The sequence below is a fragment of the Octopus bimaculoides genome, chromosome 6, assembly GCF_046866305.1.
Source record: "Octopus bimaculoides isolate indiv1 chromosome 6, ASM4686630v1, whole genome shotgun sequence".
NCBI lineage: Eukaryota > Metazoa > Mollusca > Cephalopoda > Octopoda > Octopodidae > Octopus > Octopus bimaculoides.
Window position 1 is genome coordinate 119,722,490 of NC_142933.1, and position 25,832 is coordinate 119,748,321.

Consider the following 25,832-nt stretch of genomic DNA (forward strand, 5'->3'; position numbering starts at 1 on the left):
CTTTATTTCACGTTGCTCCGGTTCACTCAACTGGAAGAAATGAGAAGTCCCTGCATTTCAAAGGACCAGCCTTGTCACATTCTGTGTCATGATGAATCTCCATGAGAACTACGTTAAGGTTACACGCGTCTTTGGAATGTTCAGCCACTTGCACATTAATTTCGCGAGCAGGCTGTTTCGTTGATCAGGCCAACTGGAATACTCATCGTCGTAACCGATGGAATGCTAATTATTATGTACACTGATATCCTGGACTGTAATCTGGGAAAGGCCAATCAACCAAATGGAATTCGGTCACTGACAGACAAGTTCCAGCTTCTGGCTCATAAGCATGCTGTCCTCTCTCTATCTGACTTTTCTACTGATATTACAATGATCTCTGTTCCTTAGAGCTGGCTGGTTTCACATATTCACCACTCAGGCACTTCTGACTCACCCATATTTCCACCTTTCATTACTCTTGGTGCGTCCAACACCCTCGACCTTTGCTAACCATTTGCCCAGTTCTTTCTTCCTAGAACATCGGTCTTCTGGAAACTCCTTTCTGCTCAGATCTTTTCCCGCAAGGGTTGATGTGCAACAATTTGTAATAATTCGACCGTGCGAACCAAAGGAGATGGCGACGTAGACGGAAAAGGCTCCCTTTTACCATGTCGCACGGTCGAACACAAAATAAAGATATATATATAGAGAGTAGGCTCATCGTGAGAGATACGAGCCATGGTGCCAGTAAAAGAACTTAGGACAAACACAACCATTAGATATATAATGAGAGTAAGTTTATTAACATAGTGAAACTGTTTGTGTCTGTGTATGCGTGCATGCGGCATATAAAATTAACACAGTAGATAAGTCAAGCCTTCGTGTACAAGAGAAGGTATACAACAATGTGAAATAACGGACAGTCGTATAAGCAATAGTGTGTGTACAATGTGTGAGAGTACAAGTGTGCGTGTGAATGAGAAGAACACAGAACATAGAAAGAGTGTCTGTAACATAGACTGTAAAAAGTCTTAAACACTGAGAATAGAGAAAACCAGTTCGTATAAGGTTTAGAATGTTCATACGCAGGAAGTTGTGGCCAAGTAGCAGAGCTGTGGTATCACAATATGTGTGTTGAGCGTCGAATGCTGTGACCGTTTACCTGGTATAGTATATTCTGGCTGGTTAGTTCTGACTGTTGATCGTGGTGGAAACAATCCACTCAAACAGGGTCGATATAAAACCGAGTGTGTTGATATTGGTGTGTACCTGGTGGTGGGGTTGCTGGCGCACGACATTGTGGTAGACAGTACATAGGTGGTGAAGACGTCGGCGCTGGAACTGGCTGTAGCTGTGTTCTGTATGTGTGGTCAGCGACCAGACCTGTGAGAGATCTGGAATCGAAGACGACTACCGTCGTTGGATCGGGCTTATTTATAGCTGAAGTAGGGCTCACCGGAAACCCAGAAAAACTCTCTCTCACGTGACCTTATCTGAAGGCCACGATTGGACGTAATCCACCCTTAGCAAGCAGAACTTGGGGACAATTGCCGCGCAAAATAAGAACCAATCAGGATGGTGGACAGAAGGGTCCAAGGCAACCGAAGGCTAGATGTTAGCAGTTTCGTTATCATTTGTGATTGAATGCCCGAGAGAGAGGTTTCACTACAAGTTCAAATGTAAAATTAATAAGTGGTGTCAGTGGACCTGCAAAAGTTATGGACAATGCCTCTTTCTCCTCGTTGAAGAAACAAAAAACTGGCGTAATCCCATTGTTGTTGAAATCAAAACAATGGAAGACAAAAACAACACTACTACTAGTAATGTTGTTTTCTTCTTTCGTTGTTTCGTTGTACAAGTTATGGAATAAGATTCTTATATTATAACTATAGGAACCTTATGCTTTTTTTATTAGTCTGCCTCACGTTGAACACTGTTAACCAATATTCCATGTTGTTCCATAACAAATATTCTGAGGTTCCGCGAAATAAGGAGTATGTAATCAAATTTAATACAAATTTATTTCATAAAACAAATGCTCTTCAACATTTTCAGAATAAGGCGTTCTGTTTGTTTTATTAAGGAAGAAATACCCTTTAAAACATTAATGCTTCATTTAAGTTATTAAAATAAGGTGGTGGGTGTTGTTCTTAAAACATAGATTTAGATTCTGCGATTTTGGGAAAACTGTATAAAGGTGCCCCGATTAAATAAGTTCGGAAACCAGAACCGTAAACCTTCGAAGTACAAAAAGAACAAGAACCAGTAGAACAGATCTTGTTGTAAATTCAATGTATTTTATCGGTCACACGGCAGTTTTTCACTTGAAGCAGAGTACAATAATATCTAGATCAGCTTCACTAACCACATATCTCTTATTTAACGTTGGTGACACTAATAAGTAACATTTCCACACATATCAAAATGATTTTGTCAGTCTATACTTCATTGTCGGATCTACAACGTTCTTTATTTAGATCAATGTTAGAATGGATGCATTAAAAGACGGTTATTGGTGCAAGAAATATATTAATTTATCCTCCTATACTCTTCTAAATTCAGAGATTGTGACACGAAAAGTTTTCTATTCAAAACTTGCTGAATAGTCACCTAGGCAAGCCATTAATTAATTGTCTCACAAACTATACACCTATTGAATTCATATAATATTGATTTCATTTGATAAGGTACAAAATATACCGATGCCAGCCCGTTTTTGTCAACTTCTCTTTGAATACATGTAGTATTGGCTTTCTTCTCAGACAAATCAATATTTTGTAAAGAAGTGTGTATTCGATAGAATCGACTTTATCGACCTCAGTGAGATGAAAGGCGCTGTTGCCCTCAGCCCCTCTAAATGAAAGGCAACGTCGATTCGATGCTTTTTGAACTTAGAATTTTAGATAATATGTGTAATGATGTTTTCTATATGACTAAGCACAAATATAATATATTTCAGAGCAGAGGAATGCGATGCTATGACGTCTGTACTTTTCTGAAAGATATCAATCGTGAATGCAAAGGAGACGTATTCAATTGGGAAGTGAAATCGCACCCTTCGTCTCATTTAGTTGGAAACTTACCTCGTTCTCTAAGACAATATACATAGTCCCTGGTTCTCTACAGCACTCTATGCAATCTCTGTGAGCTTGAAGTTCTACTCGTTCTCCACTCCCCTCTGTAATCTCAGCTTCAAGTTTTTCTCGTTCGTTACAACATACTATCTGGTTTGAGACTTAAACCAGTCCCTATGACACCCTAGTTCGTCAGAGCTGACTTGAAGCTAACTCTGTTTTCTATGACACTCTACGTGATTTCAGTCGACTTGAAGTTTACCTAATTTTCTACGTCACACTATTTCATCTTACCTGGTTTCAAGCTTACTTTGTCCTCTTTTAGCACAATATGACTTCAGCGGGCATTTACCTCATTGTTTACGACACTCTTGCGTCAGTGGTTCTCAATCGATGCATTACAAAGATATTTAGGTGTGGCGAAGACTTTTAAGAATATGACTTACGGCTTCAAAAGATCCATACAAATATTTGGCCCTGAAAAAACATTCTTTTCATGATTTTGTTATACACAAGTACAATCCACCAAAACAAAATAAGCAATAGTTTCCAATATATTCTTTTTCTAAAATTTTAAACTTAAAGCAGTTGCTTATGAAAAACCTTTTATGCGAGCTGAACCAGTAAATTTTTTATTTGATCTCCATTCTGCCACTAAGTTAAAATGATTTTGAAGCTTACCGCCTCTCTCTACGACCTTACGGGGTCACTTTTGGCTTCAGACTTACGTCGTTTTCTACGACACAGGAGGTAGTCTGGATCTTTGTGATTTGACGGGCAACACTTGTTTTCTTAACGAAACACTTTCAAACTTGGGACACTGGTAGAATGTGTCATATAAAACAACTTCTTCTCTTAACATTCTTAACAAAAAATTGTACATCGCAAGTTATTTCATGTTAAAGTTATCGTATTTCTGTAATTTCAACCAATCCCTGACGTCCATTCAGCTGAATACAGTTAGTGCTGTTCGGTGTCAAGTGTGTTATTCCCTGTTTAATTATATCATTATTCCCTAGTAAGGATTTAGAGTGTTAGGGTTCGGGTTTTAGGGTTAGGGTTTTAGGGTTGGGATTAGGGTTAGGGTTATGAGTTATAGGGTTAGAGTTAAGGTTATGGCAAAAATAATCATAACCCTAACCGTAATCCTAAAACTAACCCTAACTCTAAAACCCGAACCTTAACCCTAAAACTAAAACCAGTACAAACGCACGAACGATGCCATAAATAACAGTAACAAACAAAATATATACCACTGATAGTTGTTGTTGACAAACAACGGCACTAATTTTATTCAAGGGAAAAGATCCCGTAACACCGTTGTTTACATTCCCCGGCTTAATTGTTTTCACCTCAATAGACGTCAGTGATTGGTTGAAATTACCGAAATACGACAATTTCTTTACATAAAATAACTTATAATACAAAATTTTTTATCTGTTCTATACCACAAAATATACAAGTTTGAAAGTGTTTCGGTACCAAAAACACTACATAAAAAAATGTTGCCCGTCAAATCCCAAAGATCCGGTAGTCTCAGTATATCACGTTGTCAAACAGTACGCCGCGGACTTTTAAGATATATAATTCAATGTTTTAGAACATCAGTATTAAGAAATCAGTTGAGCAGTGTTCCTTAACACTGTTAAGTCCAGTCGTGACCAGCCTTCAAATGTCGAAGTCCAGTCGTGACCAGCCTTCAAATGTCGATAAAAATAATATTGATCGAGTACTGAGGTCAATATAATCGATTTAACGCCTCATGCTTAATTGTAAAATTAACATTTCTGAAAAAAATATTCCTAATCAATTCTCGTTTCATAAAACTGAGAGTGAAATAGAATAACCTTTCAAATTGCTTAATATTATTGTAACGTAGGGGTGGGCGCAAGAATAGTTGTGTGACTAAAAAACAAAATCACTTCTCAAACAATTAGCTTCGGGTTCATTCCCATTACACGGCATCTTGCAGGAGAGTCTTCAACTATACCCACAACCGACCAAAGTTTAGCGGAGGTAAAGAATACACACCACCCCGTTTTCGGCGTAACCCTAACCCTAATCTTTAACGCCGAAAACGGGTGGTGTGCGTACTCTTTAACTTCGCCCAAAGTTTTGTAAATGGAGTTGATAAATGGAAACTGAATGAAGCCTGCCGGATATATTCATATATATGTATTATATGCCTGTGTGCAAGCTCGTGTGTATCAACGTGCTTGTTTACATTTGCACTTATTCGAAAACCGTTGAGATACAAGCGGTGACGTTGTTATTATTTCCCCCATAAGAAATCGTCCGTTGGTTTTGCGCTTTCGAAGACCGGAAAGACATCCGGCTTTAAAACAATATCTCAATAGCTTACCCGTCTAACTCCAGCCAACACGAAAAATAAGACGTAAAAACGAATGAATAATGATTAAAATTTTTTTCTTTTCCTAAAGTGGCGATTGTTACCGCAACCTATTTCTGATTCTCATTTGACGTCATTCCAGTCCGCTTACATTATTACTGCATTACAGAACAGAACAAGTCAAAAAGCGAGTCTCTAAGCGGTTGCGTGAAATGCTACAGATAGCGGCTAAATCTCCCTTAGATAACACCTTGTCATCTCAAGTACAGAGGACATATTGGATAATGTAATCTTACATATTCCCTAAATAAACGGGATGGTCACAGCAAGAATACTTCGATCATAGATCTTCTCAATTACAACAACAACAACAACAACACATTCGGAGTAGCATGCGTGTTATGAATGCAAGAATAAATGTCACAGAGCAAATAAGTCAAAGCAATATACACAAATAAAACTAAATTAAAGCAATGCTTGGCAAGACTTTCGCCCGTCCCCACCCAAAAACCAACATTAAAAATTCCTTTTTTTTTTCGACCTCTCCCCTTTTCGGCTACGGGGAATCTGCAAAAAAATTGGCAAAAATCGGTATTTTTAAATTAACACCCCTCATCCCCACTTCCTTCGTTTTTTACTTTTTTCCTAATTTTTTTCTCCAAAATATGCGGAAAAACACGGAGATTATGATTCAGACAAAAATTTCAAAACATTTCTGTAATTATGGTTAGGATTAGGGTTTTAGGGTTAGGTTTAGGGTTTTAGGGTTAGGGTTACGGTTACAGTTAGTGTTGGGGAGAAAAGTCAAAATTGAAGAATTTGGTGGGGAAGGGGCGAAAAATTTAACAATGCCGATTTTTGGCAATTTTTCCGAACCTCCGTATCCAAAAACGGGGGTTTTTGGCCAAAAAACTTTTTTTAAATATACAAATTTGGGAGAAAATGGGTAGGGGGGGGGGGGCGGGTAGAAGTCTTTCTCAATGCTTAAGAGAATAAATATTTTGGTATATATGAAAATGCCATTATATAAATTATATTTCAATTGAGCACAAGTCATGTATTGCAGGTTAATAAGATGATCTTTTGAACGAGGAAAGCAGATGTGTCCGCTAAACAATTTATTAGTTAACTGAGGAAAGCTATTTTACTTTCACCGTTTTGAAAATACCTTCTTATACTGCAAGAAGCAGAGACAACCCCAGTGACACTTTTTACAAAAGTCATTTTTTCAAATTTTCTTAACCCTCCCCCCCCCCCCATATTTCATCAAATACTTTTAATGGTGGATATGAAAACTGTATCACCAGGAGATACTGTAAAAAGTATCACAGAAAGAAAAAAAAAAAAAAAAAAAAATTGGTGGATAATTAACACCATTTAGAGACTGACCACGAAATTTAATAACGTAGTTCAAAGGTTAAATGTTAACTATTATTTGTGATATTTTTTCTTCAGACTTTATTGTAGCCAAATTTTTAAATGATTTTTGTTCAGTTATTTCAATTTTTACCGTCATAGTATACTATTTTCATTCTACGAACAAAATGAAGACGATAAAATAACAATGTATAGAGATTTCTTGGTGATTAAACGTTGCGAATAAACTCTTTGACGCCACTGTAACAATTTCGAATTAACCTTGATCACGACCGGGTGTCGCTTCCCAGTTGAAATAATTACAATTGGATTTCGTCGTTGTTGCTTTTGCAGAAACACATGGAAACGACACATCCTTGTTCCTTTCTCCCAAGAGATTAATATAATTACTTCTCAACAAAATATCGAGGCTTTGGTAGAGAAACTAACAAAAATATCCACTGAACCATTAGTCCTTTATTATAATGGTTCATTTCTTGGTCTTGAGCTGAAGAGAGAGAGAGAGAGAGAGAGAGAGGGGGAGAGAGAGAGAGAGAGAGAGAAAAAAGCACAAACGGTTTCAATTTTTGTCCAGAACCATTTTAGCTCCACTTTCTTCTCAACTCTCTAAAACAACCCATTAATCTAAAATCAAGTTTCAAGTTTAAAAAAAATGAAAAGAAGAATGACATTTGATTATATTGGGCTATAATCGATTGAATTCGTTGATCCTACTCTGTAGCATACGTTTTATCCAAAACCATACACAAAATCTCTGAATGCATCTCCATTTGTAACGTGGCTTCTTCTTGATGGAAACAACAACAAACTATAAAGGTCCTATGAGGCTGAATATCAAGGGTGGCAGAAGCTAACAGATGCACATAAAATTTACCTCCCACACATAAAACTGTCGCTTGGCTCTTGGGAAAGAGTAAGGAATGCACGGTGCTGACTAGACAGGAAAAACGGATTGGCTGTATGCAAATGAGTTCATTACTGGGGTCCGAAACTCTCATAGGAAAAAAATTTCGCGCCCGGGGCGCCGGCAAACCTAGAACCGACTCTGCTGTCACTCTAAGTTTAATACAATATTAAATGAAACAAAAAATATTTTTCAGGGAAAGGATTTATTCATATAAAAAGCATGTAATAATGTATTATTTTGAAAATGGTGAATATAATTTTTTTTTTATTATGAAATATATTCTTATCGAATTTTATTAAGATACCTTATTTTGCAGAAGGCCAAGAATTTTTTCTTGGAATCCACTTCAGTAAACAGTTATGTGTGATTATGTTCAGTAGGAAAAAACACCCTGTGTTCAATAAAGACGATATTAATTTTGATCACTCGGTATAAATTGAAGAAATACATACCAGTTATATGTTTAGGTTCACCAGGAACAGAAAAAGTATTTTTAAATATCGAAGTTACATGTAAGGAAAAGAAAACGAATGTATTTGAAAAACGATTGCAGGGCAAGGGAAATAACTCTAGATGCATTAATATTCTGAACAAAATATAGGAATGGTTTCTGCGACAAATAAGTTTGGGAACCATTGATGCAGACAGAATAAAAGAGACATATAAAGACGGAACGGATGAATGGGTAGATGTCTGTCACACTGTAAACTCCGGTCATGTCAACAATTACATATGGAAGTATGTATAACGATAACATATCGGAAATGTTGAATGATATATTAAATATAAAATGGAAATATAACCATTTAATGAGAGAAAGAGAAATGGGGGTAGAAGGAGGGATAAAGAAAATATAAGAGAAGAAACTGTCGATCGACAGGAAATTGAGCAGAAATCCTCAGTTTGTAAGCCATTATGGTGCCCGTATTGTTGACAATATTTACTGCTGTTGTTTAATGCCAATTCACCATGATCTAACAAATTTATGATCAAAAGAATTCCAGCTATGGCCATACCATATGGTTTTGAAAAGAACTAAATTGGCTATCGTCCGGCTTTCTCAATCTCACCCACTCCTCCCCTCTCTCTCTCCCTCACACATACACACTCTCTCTCTTTCTCTTAGCAAAACTAGACGCGAGATAAAATTCACAACCTAATTTACTTGTTGCACGAGTTTTTCAGCAGTGACACCATGGATTTTACTTACCTATCACGGCAAAATCAACACTAAGGACTTCTACCTCATCTTGGAGTTTACCCGTCTGTGCCAAATCACTTGGATCTTTCATCTTCCGGACATTTCTTGGTTTCCTGCTATATTGATATTTATTTATATAGCCTTGTTCTCTTTTCAGGGTGTTATAGAAATGTGTTATAAATTAGTTTGATGCCTCGTAATTGCCTGTTCATAGTTTGTTCTATCATAGATATCACTGTATTTCAGTGTATGAAATAAACTATTGTATTTATTTTGCGTGAGTTTCACAGACAATCCTTTGCTATTGCAGATTTTTATCAGACCAACCAATAACTGTTCAACTGGAAAAACTAACCAACGACGCTATTGTTCACCAGTTGACTCATGTTGTTGGCACTCCGTCGCTTACGACGTCGAGGGTTCCAGTTGATCCGATCAACGGAACAGCCTGCTCGTGAAATTAACGTGCAAGTGGCTGAGCACTCCACAGACACGTGTACCCTTAACGTAGTTCTCGGGGATATTCAGCGTGACACAAAGTGTGACAAGGCTGACCCTTTGAATTACAGGCACAACAGAAACAGGAAGAAAGAGTGAGAGAAAGTTGTGGTGAAAGAGTACAGCAGGGTTCGCCACCATCCCCTGCCGGAGCCTCGTGGAGCTTCAGGTGTTTTTCGCTCAATAAACACTCACAACGCCCGGTCTGGGAATCGAAACCGCGATCCTATGACCGCGAGTCCGCTGCCCTAACCACTGGGCCATTGCGCCTCCACAGTTGACTCATAAAGTTAATGAAATAACAATATATTTGATGTTATCACAATTAAGAAGAGAGAGAGAGAGAGAGAGAGAGAGAGAAAAGAAGAAGAGAAAGAAACATCTTCAGCAGCCACGGGAATAATATAGTTGCTGTATTTTTCTTCCAATGGTTTAAGAAGAGGAGAAAGGATTGGGCCATGATACTTTTCAGGTCTTCCGTAACTAATAGGCGGAAGGTAGAAATATATCCTATTACTTGAGACCTGTCCCAAATGCTTTCAATAGTGTGGACTTCGTTAAAAACACCAAACGACTTTACCCTGATGTTAATTAAACCAAGAGACAGATTATGTTTACTACACAAGAATTTGAACAGGATTTTGTTGAATTTCTTCCAACCACTTGAACTGTTTTATAAATTCTTAGGCGCTGGTGTAGCTGTGTGGTAAATCGCTTTCTTACCTGTCTCGTTGTCGGATGTGTTTGTGGTGAGTGGAACGTTTTATTCAAAATTGGATTGTTACTGTTGGATTTATTGTTATCGTGTCGAACGTTATCCAATTGTTGAAAACTGTTGAACTGTTGATATTCTTTGTGCCTTTCCCCGGTGACGGGAGAAAGGAATTGTTTGTGCAAAGCCATTTTGGCAATCGTTATATGCGAAAAATTGAACTTTTTAAAGCCGTTGTAGGCTTATCGTTGCGCCCCGTCCCCCAGCGGGAGTGGGATCTGAATTGTTAATTATTTAATTCCAGCCGTTGTAGGTTTTATTTTTTTTTAACTGTCATCCTCATTAAGAGGAAAAAACACAATATAGGTTTCTGGTCTTTAATGTATGCTGTGTAATCTATTCTGTGTAGGAAAATTGAACTTCAGCCGTTGTAGGCTTTATTCTTTGAACTATTGTCCTCATTAAGAGGAAAAAAAAACAAAAAAAAAACAGATTATAGGTTTCCCGTTTTTGGAAAAATTAATCTCGTTACAGGCTTTACTGCTACACCCCACCTCTAGCAGGGCGGGGTAGGATTTGAACTGGTATCCTCTTTAAGAGGACAAAACAAAAACATAGGTTTCCCGTTTTAAAAGAGTATAATTGAAAACTTTAGAGTGTAAGAATTAATATCGACCGAGTAAGGCCTTCAGGTTGATCGGGATCTATGCACCTTGTGCTAGAGGATTTCAAACTGATTTTTATCGGCGCCTAGCGAACTTTCTCGTGACGTCGAAGACATTAGTGGTGTTAGGAGACTATAATGCTATCGTTGACTGTTTGTACCCCCACCATCGCTTGACAACCGATGTTGCTGCGTTTACGTCCGTCCCAGTAACTAGCGGTTCGGCAAAAGGAACTGATAGAATAAGTACTAGGCTTACAAAGAATAAGTCCTGAGGTCGATTTGTTCGACTAAAGGTGGTGCTCCAGCTTGACCGCAGTCAAATGACTGAAACAAGTAAAAGAGTAAAAGAAAGATTATTTTCCAGACTTGATACAGTTTTGCAGGCTGATAATCTTTTTGTAGAAATTAATAATAAAGAAGTTAGAAGCATTTAAAAATTATGTAACTTCGGCCAATCGAAGGCAAAGAAAACGAGGGCGGAAACTTTACGTGGTTTCCCGACATGCTAGAAATAGCTTCCAAATTTCTTTAAACTATGCCATAACGTTAAAAAAGCAGAAAGGAAGAAATTTAACAAGATCTAGTATTTTCCATAAACTTCCACAAAGTTCTCGTCTACCGGTTTTCTCTCGAGTCTATGACAGGAGACATTTGCCTAAAGTGTCGTGCACTGAAATCGAAACTGAAGCCATATAATTACGAAGAGAATATGTGACTTTGCCTGACCCGCATCAGAATTCGAGATGATAGATTATAAAGAGTAAATAATATTCAAGATGGAATTTTATTTAGAATTAGTAGAAGCTTATGTAATAAATATTAATGAGATGATGTCTCTGATTTCTTTATTCTCTGAACAATTTACTCCCAGCAGTGTACAATATTATATATTTACTTAGTGACTCTTTCACTACTTTTGCGGGAGGTTTAAAGAAAATCTAAGCTTCGTCAACGAGGCTCGTAAGAGTTGTCTCCCATGCTGGCCGACATCCATTTAGATAATATTCTTTATTTGTTTCAGTCATTTGACTGCGGCCATGCTGGAGCACCGCCTTTAGTCGAAGAAATAGACTTCAGGACTTATTCTTTGTAAGCCTGCTATCTATTCTTTGTTTTTTTTTTTTTTGCCGAACCGTTAAGTTACAGAGACGTAAACACAGCAACATCGGTTGTCAAACATAGGCGCTAAGACACACACACACACATACGATGGGCTTCTTTCAGTTTCCGTCTCGCAAATCCAATTGCCCAAGGTACCACGCAGTGGGACTGAACCCGGAACCATGTGGTTGGGAAGCAAACCTCTTACCATACACCCACGCCTATATTTGTATATATTTTCCTCATTGCATAATTATTGCTGGTTAGATTTTAAAAATAGATTAACTTTAACTTGACTAATTCGCTGTTGCGTTCTTCAACACTCTGGCCTGTCGCCCACAGACATTCGCTGGCATTTATCAACACACACACACACACAAGCACACACACACACACACACACGCACGCGCACAAATTAATATCACCGCGCATTTTTTGTTGATAACCTAAAGTTATATTCTGGTAATATTATAAACATATTAAGAGACAATTAGAACTTGTCACAACCTTCACACGAGAGGTAGAAATGGGGTGTGACCAAGATAAATGCTCATACATGATGGTTAACCGAGGAAAGATTGTCGACCAGGCAGAAAACGTGTAAACCGGTGGCTTATCTGTTTCGCTTATCCCTAATGATGAAAACCACAAGTATCTCGGAATCGATGACAATGTTGCATGCATTGGTGCTGTGGCCAAAGCCAGAATAACAAAAGAGTACTTCTGTAGACACCGGAAAATAAGGAACTCGGAGCTGTCTGCGTTTAACAAGACCATATTTCACAATGCTTTTGCAGTGCCGGTGCTAGTAACTGGACTGGACACTTGATGAGGTTCGCATCAAAACTTGAAAAGTACTGACCACTACTGGTAACTTTCACATTAGCAGCGACACTGACAGGATCTACGTGAGGCGGTAGAGGCATAAGGTCAGTCGAAACCGTCTTTGAATGTCGCATTGTATCACTCAAACAACACCTGCTGAACATTAAAGAAAGCAATGAGTACATTCCATGATGCATACTCAAAAGTGAAAGCAACAAAATCTTCAGAGTTGGAGAAGAATTGCTGAGCAGGTACTCACACCATTAAAAACGAGGAATACTTGTGTAATACTCTAATAAAATTAGCCATTTGGTGCAACCATAACAGACCTGATATTGTTGTGCGAGACAGAGAAGAAGAGTTATGCACTTTTGTAGAGTGCCAGTGCTAGTGCCAATATTTGGGACATTGGACTGGACACTTGATGAGATCCGCAGCCTGGACATCAAAACTTGAAAGGCACTGACCACTACTGGTAACTCCCACATTAACAGCGACACCGACAGGGTCTACGTGAGACGAAGTAATGAACGTAGAGACATAAGGTCAGTCCAAACATCCTTTTGTAGCGGTTCAATCAAAAGTCCAGCAAAAAGAGAACATATAGTTCTTGTACTCTGAGTTCTATGAATTCTCATTTGTACCTATCCTCATTGGTGCGTTGGGCTTATGTACCAACAAATTTACCCCAAAACCTAGAAATACTAGGTTTTTCGAAAAAAGGGCAAAGGAAACTGATGCAGATTCTCCAAATCCTATCTGTTAGCGGCACAGTGAAGATCTGTAAGATATTACAAAGATTCTCCATCTGAAATTCTTTAGATGAATAGATGCACCCACTTGGCTGTGTGCATCGGACAGCTCAACCGAAACACCGATTCAACCACATATTTACAAACACTGGCAACTTTCTTAACTTTAAAAGTCTTGCTACTTTAAGAAAGAAAAAACATACATACATACATACATACATACATACATACACGATGGCTGCCCCCTCGTTATCGAGTATGGCCTATGTACGAGGCTTAACTGTTATCGGTGCTGTGATCGATTAAGATCTACAATGTCTTGTATAGAATTGGCAGATTAAACCTTTACCGGCAATAGCCGGCTGTAGTTGTAACTGGGCTTCATGTACCTTTGCCTGTCGTTTAAGTCCTCCCGCCGAATTACACTCCCTTCCACATGCCTGACCGATATGATTAGTATGGTGTGTAGCACCACCACCAAGTGACCTGGTAGTCAATCATCGGTCTCACTTTAGGACTACGAAGGTGACTCTTGAGTCCAGCTTTACTGAGGCAGGGTCTTGCACAGACACTCCATGTCAGCGTCATAGGAAGACCCTTACCGTCTGGAAGTGCAACAACAATGCCCTTCCTGACGTCCCTCCTTACTTTCTTTTGTGCAACTCGAGATTTCTCAAAAGTAACTGTTCCCTCGTGCACAATCCTTCTCCACCTGCTACGGTTAATAACTATGCCCTCCCATGTGTCAGGAGAGATGCAAGCATTTCTTAAGGAAACCTCCAGCAAGTCCTTGTACCTCTTTTTTAATTTTTTTGGTTTATGTGGAGGTCGTTCTCCTTTAGCTAACTCTCCATAAAAGAGTTGTTTTGGCATCCTGGAATCCTTCATCCTGACCAGATGACCACTCCATCTGAGCCTTTGCTTCAACAAAAGAGCTTCTATACTTTCACACCGAGAGCTTTCCAATATTTCAAGATCACTGATGCGGTCCTCCCACTTAATGCCATAGATCCGTCTGAGACACGTCTGATGGAAACGTTCCAGCTGTTTAAGGTGGTATCGATTTGTGACCCACGTCTCGCAGGCATAAAGAAGAGAAGAGAGCACACACGCCTTGTACACCTTTATCTTTGTCTTCCTGCATATGTCTCGCCGACTCCAGAGACGCCTTTCTAGCCTTCCGAAAGCATCACTTGCTTTCCTAATTCCTCTCTTTCCAGTATGTCTGCTCTTTAAAACTCCGTTCTTGTGCATGTCTTTCCCGCAGAAGTTTAAGTGGAATGTTAACGACATCACTCTCACCGAACTTGGGAGCGCTTGCATTGACCGTGGGCCCAATCCATCACAATGTATTACTGTTATATATTTTACTGACATAGGAAAGCCATTACTCTGTTACTCATCGTTTTGCAGTCATTTTTACAATTTTGAAACTCTTAGTCAGCTTATAACCATAACATTAAGAGTTACTTTCCTTGAAACAACTATAATGTAACTAGAAGTTGTGTCCCTTGGATCGAAGTATACAATCAACAGCAGAACTACTCATTTTTAAACTTCGAACGCACGTTACAGCTTGTTTCAGCAATAGAAAGAACGAAATGTTTCAGTCCAAATTGAAACTGGATCATATTTTCTTCCGAGAAAGAACTTATGGTGTCTATACTGTTCACATCAGGCTGTTTTCTTTTACTCTGATGGCGAGAGCAAATGAAGCATGAATTTCGGAATTTTGATGTAATTGAAAAGGACTTTATTTGAGAATCGGAGTTGATTGTTATATTAGCCGTGCATTTTCCAGATTTGTCTAAGCGTGTTTCTTTCGGTTATATGTTAATTTCTTTCTTTTCAGAATTCAAGCCAGTCACAAAGTAGTAAGGCTCTTGTTTAACTTAAGACCGCTCTTGAGGGTTTGGGGTTATCTGAGTAGGTCTTTAGTAAATGACGGTGGTAGTAGAAAAAAAAAAAAAAAAGAAAAAACCGATGACAGCAAAAGGAACTGAAGCTCAATCGTCTCATCGCTGGGAACATTTCTTATGCTCGAGGAAAGACAGCGAGCTGGCAGAACCGTTAGCAGGCAGGGCAAAACGATTAGCGGCGTTTCGTCCGTCTGCTCGCCCAGAGTTCAAATTCCACCAAGGTCGATTTTGTCATTCATCCTTTCGGGGGTTGATAAAATAAATACCATTTGAGCAGTGGGGTTGATGTAATCTATTTAGCCCCTTTCTTGAAACTGCCAAAATTTGAAACAAATCTATTATGCTCGAACAATCTGCAAGAAATGGCAGCCCCTTAGATGTGTCACATTCGACAATGTGATAATGGGGACAAGGAAACGGGATGGTCATGACTGGGATGCCTTTGACCGTTGGTCGACTTGATCGAGTTGGTCTTGATTGCACAACAACGACCAGCACCCCCCACTCGTAAGAAGCCTCAATACAATTAAAGCCAAATAGCGAGAGATATTAATCGGCGTTGCTGTCGCAATAGCGTTACAAGAAAATCCAAACACAAAATCTTCGGTGACATATTAGCAAAAAAAAAAAAAAAAAAAAAATGAAATAGTTTACTTGACAGGTTTGTTTAATGAACAGGTAAAGACTGCGAAGGCGGCGAGTCGGCAGGTAAAATGGATGGCGGCATCAGGTTTGTCTTTCCGTTCTGAGTTTAAACGCCACCGCAGTCAATTTTTCCTTACATTCTTTCGAGATCCTTAAAATAAGTACCCGTGAAGCACGGGGTTGGTGTATTACATCGATTGCAGTGTTTGCTTTACTTCCGCCCCCCCCCCCTCGAAATTGCTGGCTTTGAGCCAAAATTTGAAGACCACTGCAGCCTCACCACATCATCTGTGTGTGCAGGTGTTAATTCTATTACACTATAGAAATTTACACAGGGTGAAGGGCTCACCAATTGGCCGCGGCACACCAAAACACAAGGTTTAAGCAGCGAGTGGGCAGAGACAATGACGACAACAGGACTTTATATTGACTGTATATAGGATATATACAATACATTTGATAAAGAAGTTCGTTTCACTATCACGGGGTGATTGGGTAGCATCTCGTGTAAGGGTCTTTAACCATAGTCTTGGCCCAACACAACCCTTTTGAATGAAATTGAGCAGACTGAACTGTGTGGAGGGATTGTACTTGTAATTTTAAGATCTATGCTTATTTATTACGTTAAGGGTATTAATGTATGTGGAATACTCAACCATTTACCTGTTAAATCAAGAAGTAAGTTGTTCAGTTCATCGAACAATAGAATACTGATAGTCGAAACCGATCGTGGTCAATTTACTGAATGTTATTGTTTCCAATATAGGAAGTGGTGGTGGTGTATTTAAACTCAGAGCTTAAAGATCCAGAGAAATGGAGCAAAACATTTTCCTGCCTCCCGTCGCCCTTATTTAATACAATGTAATATGATATGGTACGATAGGATATATGATCTGCTATGCTATGATATAATGGTCTGCACTCTCCCATCGAAGATGACGTATGTGTTCAGCTTCTTTTGCTTATAATGATCAAATGTTCGTGCTGCACATTAGCTCACTCCTCCCATCAAATCGACGTTGTCTGAACAAGGGCACGGTGTATGATACGCCAGGAGTCGAAGTGATCGCAAAGCAACGGGAGAACGCAACGCAACAACCGGTCAAGAAATTGAAACTACGGTCTCGCGCTCGTAAGCGCAACACCCTAAACGCTAGGCCATGCGCCCTCATTTTAATATATTACAACACAACATAACATGTTAGTGGCATCATGGAAGTTCCACATTTTATAAATGTTCACATTTCTATTTTGGTGCGTAAATGATAAATCTTCTTAACATTCTTTCATTGTGTTAAAAAAAAGTTCGATTATGTCTTCGATTTCACTCCATAGACAACTGTTACAATCGGACATACCTTGTAACAAGTAGAACAATATCATACAAAATATAGCGATATGATATAGTAAAAGTATCATAGAATTTAACATACATTGCTGTCCAGTTGCTTACGTTTAAATTTACTTATATTTAAATGCAATGGATATGTTTTAGCATCTCTGACTAAGCAGACTCTAAGGATTCCATTATTGACCATCGTCTTTTATTCAGACAGTGTAAATTCGGTGTTTCGCTATCGAATAAGTTCTGTTCAAGAAGGCTCGGTGCGATATGAGGAAGAGTTGATCTGAGTCGGCGCTACTCTCGAGGTAACCTAGCCGATCACCTAAAATCGGAGGCGCAAATAACTTACAATTTCTTAATGTAATTAAAAATAAGAAAACCTAATCGTAATAAGAGAAAAGGAGGTCACATCTCCAACAAAAAAATGACGGAGAACAGGACTAGTGGTGTTTCGGTGGCTCGTGTGGTATTATGACCTCTCTATCATTTGGCATGAAACATTTCTAATCTTGCTCAGTAACGTTTGATTTTAATTTGATTTAAGCCCTTCGCTACCTACGATGTATAAACCATCGACGATTTTTCTTCACCGTTACCGAATCGGGGCTGTCTTCTTTGCTTCTCTCCAGTTGAATCCCCGTTTTTCAGCTTTGTTTTAGTATCCTATCTGCAGTTATTTTTAGGAGGTCCTCTCTTCCACCCCCTTTATGGGTTTATATATTTCCCCGAAGAAAGGCCTTCGTCGAACAGACCTTGTCGGTTTTATATTGTCATAAACTGCTTTTTTTCTAAGTAGCAGTGTTGGCCCAATGCAAACATATTTTTACCTTGGGGAAGGGGTGGTCTTTATTAGTCTCGCGTCTATCCTTTAACCTATTCCATCACAGGGAACCCTACCAGGAGATTGTTCTCTGTTGTCATAGCCCTTAGTCTCACCCTGCAACAAGTATTGAACTTGTGGCAACAGTAACATTTACTCAGTGTTATAAAAATAAGCTTCCTTGTTCGCAAATTAATGATAATTTTTGCAACTAAATATACCAGCTGCCATAAGGAGTGTGATGGCTTGAAGACGTTTGGAAAAAAAAAAAAAAAATAAACGAAGAGGATTCTCATTGTAGGACTTGGGTAGTGCTGAATAGATTGGCGCCAGCCCTGAATATGGCTGTTATTTCAAGTAGAGGAGAGACCACGTAGAGGTAGAGGTTCCCTCATTAGTCAATAATATTCAACACATTCAAATATGTATCTAGCTGAAGCGAAAGTAACGAATCAGAAGTGTGATGACATTTAGCTTTTGAAAGAACAAATGCCAAATAGGAAGTGAACCGGAACTCGTCTGAAACAAAGACACCACGTTTTAACAGAATAATTTATAAACTGCTAGACTTTAATTATAACACTCTATTTATGGAAGCCACACATACACCACACACACACACACACACATACACACTTATACGTATGTGTGTATATATGCATATAGTAATCTATCTATCTATCTATCTATCTATCTATCTATCTATCTATCTATCTGTCTATCGATCTAAATGTCACATACGTACATATGCAGACAAACTTCAAGTCATGCACAAACATATGTGTATGTATGCATGTATATATACCTGTCCTTGACAGACAAACACATTTCATTATGAACAAACTAAGCATAAAACTTGAATTAAAAATAAACGAATCATCTTGAGTGTCTAAATGTCAAAATAATATTATTATATTGCTATAAAAGAACTTATTATTATGAAGGAAATTTTTTGCTATTTATGTGTACTTACATTCACCTCTATTCTGTTTGAATCACCTTGTAGAGTAACGAATTTTGAATTTACTGGGTATGGATCAGGCTATTGATGTAATAAAGACAGACGTAGAAACTACACAGGCCTGCACATAAGTATATAGGTACACCCCCCCCCACACTTACACACACTGAGTCAGCCCCCCCCCCCACACTTACACACACTGAGTCAGGCCCCCCCCCCACATATATATATATATATATATACACACTGCTCAGTCACACGCATACGTACACTCACACAGGCAGACATGCATATACTCATATATACGCATGCACATACATATATTCACTCTCTCTCTTTCTCTCTCTCTCTCTCTCTCTCTCTCTCTCTCTCTCTCACACATGTATGTGCTTAGGAGAGCGATAAAGTAAATGCAGAACTCCATACTTTAGAAACAGAATATTTGATATTTATTTATAGAAAAGCTTTCAAATTCATTTCTTTTTCATTTGAATCCTTCAGAACTTTGTAAGCGCGCGCACACACACACACACACACACACATGTGTATATGTGCGTGTGCTTGTGTGTGTAGTCATTCATTCAGAAGCACACACTCACACACAACGTGCGTACACACACGCACACACCCCGCGCCGATTCTTGGATTTTGTATTAAATTCACTCTGCAATGAGAAGACTTTGGCGCACGCTGCAAACCATTTCACCAATAGAATGGGTTAATTATGTATTTTCAATTCCTTGTTCAGCCCAAAGTTTAAGAATAAGCAATAGGTTTGGTTTTGCTCTCTGACCCCATTTGGGGTCGCCAAGCGAAATGCTGGGGTCGCTAATATTAAATTCAAACACTTGAATTTCAGTTTATATGTTATTTCACAAACGCACAAGTCCTAAAACTACTTTCATTTTGACAAATAATATAACTACTTTATTTTCTATATGTATATTGTTCAGCAAAAAAAAAAAAAAAAAAAAAAGATTTATGTATTTATTTGTATGTTTTATTTCATAATTAATACGTGGAGTCGCGGAAAATCTCGTGATGAAAAATGGGGTCATGAATGAAAAACGTTTAAGCGCTGATTTGGAACATTGTTTAGTTTACGTTTGATTGAGTCTTTTGACTTGTTGATGTGTTTATTTTACAATCTTTCCCTCTTCATCCTCCTCCACCTACTCCCTTTCTTCAGCCACTTTATAAGTTTCTCATTTAGGAAGAAGGCCAAACATACATACATACATATATATATATATATATATATATATATATGCGACGGGCGTCTTTCAGTTTCCGTTTACCAAATCCACTCACAAGGCTTTGGTCGGTCCGAGGCCATGGTAGAAGACATTTGCTCACAATTCCACGCATTGAGACTGACTGAACCTGGAAATAACAAAAACAAAACAAAACCCAAAACAGAAAAGCAAGAACAAAACAAGGCAGAAATTCAGGTTTTCTAAACTCTTCTAAATCCAAAGCAATGTTGGAAACCCTTCCGTATAATCATCAGGTATTTCAGTATCACAAGAGTTTAGCCCCTCAGCTTATACGTTTCGCCTGATTGGGGAACAATGACTGAATTAGTCTTTGCCAGCGGAAGGATTCCACTTGCGGTCTCTTATCAATCATAACCACCTTTAACTGGTTTCAGGTGCCGTGCCTATCTTCTTGGTAGCCGTCTTCAGTTGTTTGGGTTCCAGGACAATCTCTCTGGAGGAAATAGCACTCCGATCTAGTTGGAAAGTCGACTTCGAGTAGCAATGAGGTCACATGCAATCTCTAGAAAAGAGCCTCGTCGATCAAGTCCAGATATTTGTTTTGTTTTTTTTTAGATGGTGAGGAATATCGAGTCTGTCCTCCCAAGACACTGTAAATGTGACCTCTATGATCGTCTTTTGTGTTCCTGGAGGGCAAGTGTATGTCAGGTCGGAGTGATGTTACCACTATTTCCTCTGGAAAGACGAACCTGCCCTTCAGGTCCAGTTGCATCTCCTAATTTGAAGCTGGGTGTGAAATAGAAAACGGGTCCTCTGCCACCGTTTTTGTTAATTTTATAAAGAGTAATTTCCCCATGTAATTATCTATTGTTACCTTTTCTCTTTTAATTAACTTTTATTTCTTTCAGTCATTTGACTTTGGCCATGCTGGGGCACCACTTGAGGTATTTTCAGTCAAATGAATCGACACCAGTACTTACTTTTAAAGCTTGGTATTTATTCTATCGGTTTTCTCTTGCCGAAACGCTAAGTTGCGGGGACGTAAACAAACCAACGCCAGTTGTTAAGCGGTTGTAGGGGACAAACACACTCACAAGGACACCTCCTCACACGCATATACATACGACGTGCTTCTTTCAGTTTCCGTCTACAAAATCCACTCAAAAGGCTTTGGTCGGCCCGAGGCTATAGTAGAAGCACTTGCCGAAGGTGCCACGCAGTGGGACTGAACCTGGGGCCATGTGGTTGGAAAGCAAGCACACAACCACGCCTGCACCAATGTTTTAATTTTTTTGAAAAAATTCATTTTATTCCTGAAAACCGAATGTTTGCTGGTGCCGGTGATGTTTCCGTTAACCTCAGTTTGCTATCAGGATGATATATATACATGGGATAAAAGTATTAAATCAAAAATATTCTAAATGCTTTATTTTATTTTCCAACATTCTCTAATATGTCCTTTCTTTTCTTAAGACGTTTTGGTGGAATATGTGGGCTGTTTGGCTAATATTTCTTGCAAGTTGAACGACCACATTGAGGCTATGTACGCGTGGTTGTATGAATGTATGCGTGCAAGAATGTATGCAGCATACATATATGTATGTATGCATGTTTGTGTGTATCTGCATGTGTGCATATTTCCTCTTCTATGTTTGGAATTTTAGAGTTTATTCTAACAAGTCACCTGCTCAGTGGCGAGGTTAGAAAGGAATGATGTTTCTTTTCTTAAGGGGAAAAAAAAACGTTTCTTCTTTTCATCATTTTTCATGTGCAAAAGTTCTTGCAGATTTGTTATCCAAGATATCGTGATCATCTGTATCATATAAACTCTCTGTCTGTCTGTCTGTCTGAATGAATGGATATACACGTGCATGTAGGTATATGCGTATGTATATGCATGTATGTATGGATGTATGAATTTCTGTATGTGTATATATATGTAAGCATGTACCTTTGTGTTTGTTGTTATCGCTTCTTGATTAGAATTGTAATGTTTATTTTGATCGGTTTCACGAAACATTGGAAAAAATATAAGTACACATGTACCTAGGTATTTGGAATCATTCATGCATGCAATGCGTGTAATCATGTTTTTCTACGATATATTCTTCGAAAGAGTCAATCCAGTAACAACACCTTTTCTTTTGTTTGCGCCAAGACAATTTCAGGGATCTATGACCGTGTGTGCTTATGGTAGAGGCTGAAAATGACGATGCCCTGGGAACGGCCCTGGGTCTCGATGATAACCAGTTGGACAGCCTGTTCCGAAGAACGTTCGGGCCGAAGACACTGGATAACTTCCAAAAGTCGTTGGCCTGGCAGTGTTACCGAGGAGCCTTACCCGTTCGGGATAAACTCAATAGACATGGCCACCCTGGGCCGACGGCCTGTCCAAGATGCGGGCAGGGCTGGAAACCGTCCTGCACGCTATTGTTCAGTGTCCGGGTATTTCAGAAGTGTGGGTTTATGCGGAACAACTGTTGTCTGATGGAAGAAGAGCACAGCTGTCGTCTGAGTCAATTGTAAAGATTAACCCGCCGGATTTCTTGACGAAAGAAGGTAAGAATTGTTTTCTCGTAGTAGTAGCAATTGCGAGAGAGGTGATTTGGAAGTCGAGAATGAAAGGTATCGTGACAAACACCTGCGTCTCCGTCCTCGCCCTCGTGAAAATGTTCCCTTTTCACTTGAAAAGGAAGGTGGGGCTGGAAAAGAGGTGTTTGTCAGAGAGTGAATTTAAAAAACGATGGACGCGTGTAGCGCGAATGTTGGGGGCGAAAGGCCCTGCGTGAGCGCGATTGAGTGACTACCAGTAAGTCGGTGCTAAAGACAGGGCTCGTGGGGTCGGAGCATACCTGTTTTGAACACCTCATCGTGTGATTTATTGTTTGTGGTTTGAGATTTATTGTGTTGCAATTCATTCGATTTCATTGTACATGAAAAATTTCATTATATCATTCTATTGTATGTGACCCCCAATCATATTGCATTGTCCCCTCTGTGTTATCCCGCATGGGTAATAAGAAACAGACTCCTGGGCTTATTCTTCGTAAGCTTAGTACTTATTCTATCGGTCTTCTTTGCCGAACCGCTAAGTTATGGAGACGTAAACACACCAGCTTCGGTTGTCAAGCAATGCTGACACACACACACACACACACACATGTATACACAACGGGCTTCTTTCAGTTTCTGTCTACCAAATCCACTCACAAGGCTTTGGTCGGCCCGAGGCTATTGTAGAAGACACTTGCCCAAGGTGCCACGCAGTGGGACTGAACCCGGAACCTTGTGGTTGGTAAGCAACCACACAGCCACTCCCGGGCTTCTTTCAGTTTCTCTCAACCAAATCCACTCACAAGGCTTTAGTCGGCCCGAGGCTATAGCAGAAGAGACTTTCCCAAGGTGCCACGCACGAGTACTGTACCCAAAGCAGTTTGGTTGGCGCTCTACTGATCTTGCCAATAACCGCCCATTAATATTGATTAGCTGTTTTGCATGAAGCACTGACCAAGTGGTACTCTCATATTTTAACCACAAGTGTATCGGATATATTCTCTGAAATCATTTTGATCGTTATCACCCTTTTATCATATATTTCACTCAAAACGGAATGATTATCTCCAATCTTAGCTGAGAAATGTCAATATATCAGTGATGAAAAACTAAGCCTAGAACATGCTGCGGGCTTTTAGATGTCATGCAATTTTCATTGAAAAAGAAATCTCCCTGCAACATCTTCTTAAGGAGCTTTTCTACAAACGTTTACTTAGAACTAAAACATACGAAGACATGCAAGTGACACACGCCTGGACCAAAGCGTTCTAACATCGCTGGTCCACAGGAGATTTAAAGCTTGTTTGTATAAAAAAGATGTGAGGAATAGGGAGATTTACTAAGCGTTGCCAATTAACAGGGATTAACAGGTATATATATTTTGCTTGTTTCAGTCATTAGACTGCGGCCATGCTGGGGCACCACCTTGAAGAATTTTTAATCGAACGAGTCGACCGCAGTACTTTTTTTATTTTTAAGCTTGGTACTTATTCTATCGGTTTCTTAGCCGAACCGCTAAGTTACAGTGTCGTTAAACACAGCAACACCGGTTATCAAACGGTGATGAGGACAAACATACTCACACACGACGAGCTTCTTTCGTTTAGAAAATCCATTCACAAGGCTTTGGTCGGCCAAGGCTGGAGCAGAAGATACTTGTTCCAGGCACCACACATTGGGATTGAACCTGGAACTATGTAGTTGGGAAGCAAACATTTTACAACCTCAACCACGCCTGCAACATTCACCGGTCAATTCATTTGAAGGCCAAGACATACTTTAAGGATCATTGTATCATCTACAGATTGTAGATCTTTGTTGAAATCGTTGCAATTTGAAACAATTCCGTCTCCACTCCACATAAAAGGATTCAATTTCTTCGATATTTTCTAAGTACGATCTCCCAAGTTAAAACTTTACATTTTTTATTTTAATATATTTTTATTGCTGATGCGGCAGTGAGCTAGCAGAATCGCTAGCACACCGGGCAAAATGCTTAGCGGCATTTCATCTGTCTTTACGTTCTGAGTCCAATAGCGACAAGTGAGTCTAACTCGTATCTCAAAAACACCGTACTTTTCGGGAAGCTGTTCACTCATACGCTCCACACACACACACACGCATATACTCACGTACACGCATACGATAGGTTTTCGCAGTGTCTATCAAATTCCACCCACAAGGCTTTGATAAAGTCAGGCTACAGTAGAAGAGATTCAAAGTGGCCTGCAGTTGGATTGAAACTGCAACGACGTAGCTGCAAAGCAAACTTCTTAACCACACAGCCACTCCTGAGCCCGATCTAATTCGCTATAAATTTAGGAAACAAGTTTCATAAAACGTAACATTATTACCCCATCTTCCAACCTGCCTGTAATATCCCACTCGGTAAATGACGGAAATAATTGCAGTTGATTGTAATGAATGCTGATTTTGAACAATTATTATGTCTGAGTGATAAGTTAATTAGCTGCTTATCTCGTTAAATACGTCACTCAAAAGCTTTCCATGAAACATTCTACGAAAACATTTCGATACAACGCAATGCAACGAAATAAAACAAAAGAAGGAATTGTATAAAAGGCAATAATATATTTCTGCTTCAATACATCAAATATATGACACAGTTATATAGAACTGGGTATACAATTAATCAAAAATATATCGGCGATCGATTCTTGAAATATAAAGGAATGTTAAGATGGGATTTCTTTCTTTTTTTTATTTCAAACAAGAAAAATATTCCATTTTTTTTTTTTTTTTCGAGGTATGAAATGTAAATGTTATTTTGGAAGGGTAAGAGCAGTGATTCTCAACAGAAAATATATTCATCCCCTGGTGGAATAAAAGATTTACTTAACGGTGAGTAAATATATAATGCATGGATATCATTAATTTTGTAATGCAGAAAATCTTAATAATGCAA

General features: G+C 39.0%; 1 protein-coding gene across 2 annotated transcripts in view; it reads left to right on the forward strand.

Annotated features, from left to right (window-relative positions):
- The window catches only part of LOC149135392 (uncharacterized), a 42,096-nt gene extending 19,195 nt beyond the window's left edge, over positions 1-22,901 (forward strand). The window contains exon 3 of one of the 2 annotated variants that reach the window (XR_016242427.1): positions 9,202-12,232. The gene's annotated coding sequence lies outside the window, so the exon portion shown is untranslated. Of the gene's footprint in view, positions 1-9,201; positions 12,233-22,511 lie in introns of those variants that run through there. The other variant, XR_016242425.1, reaches the window with a different exon arrangement.
- Positions 22,902-25,832: the final 2,931 nt, after the last annotated feature.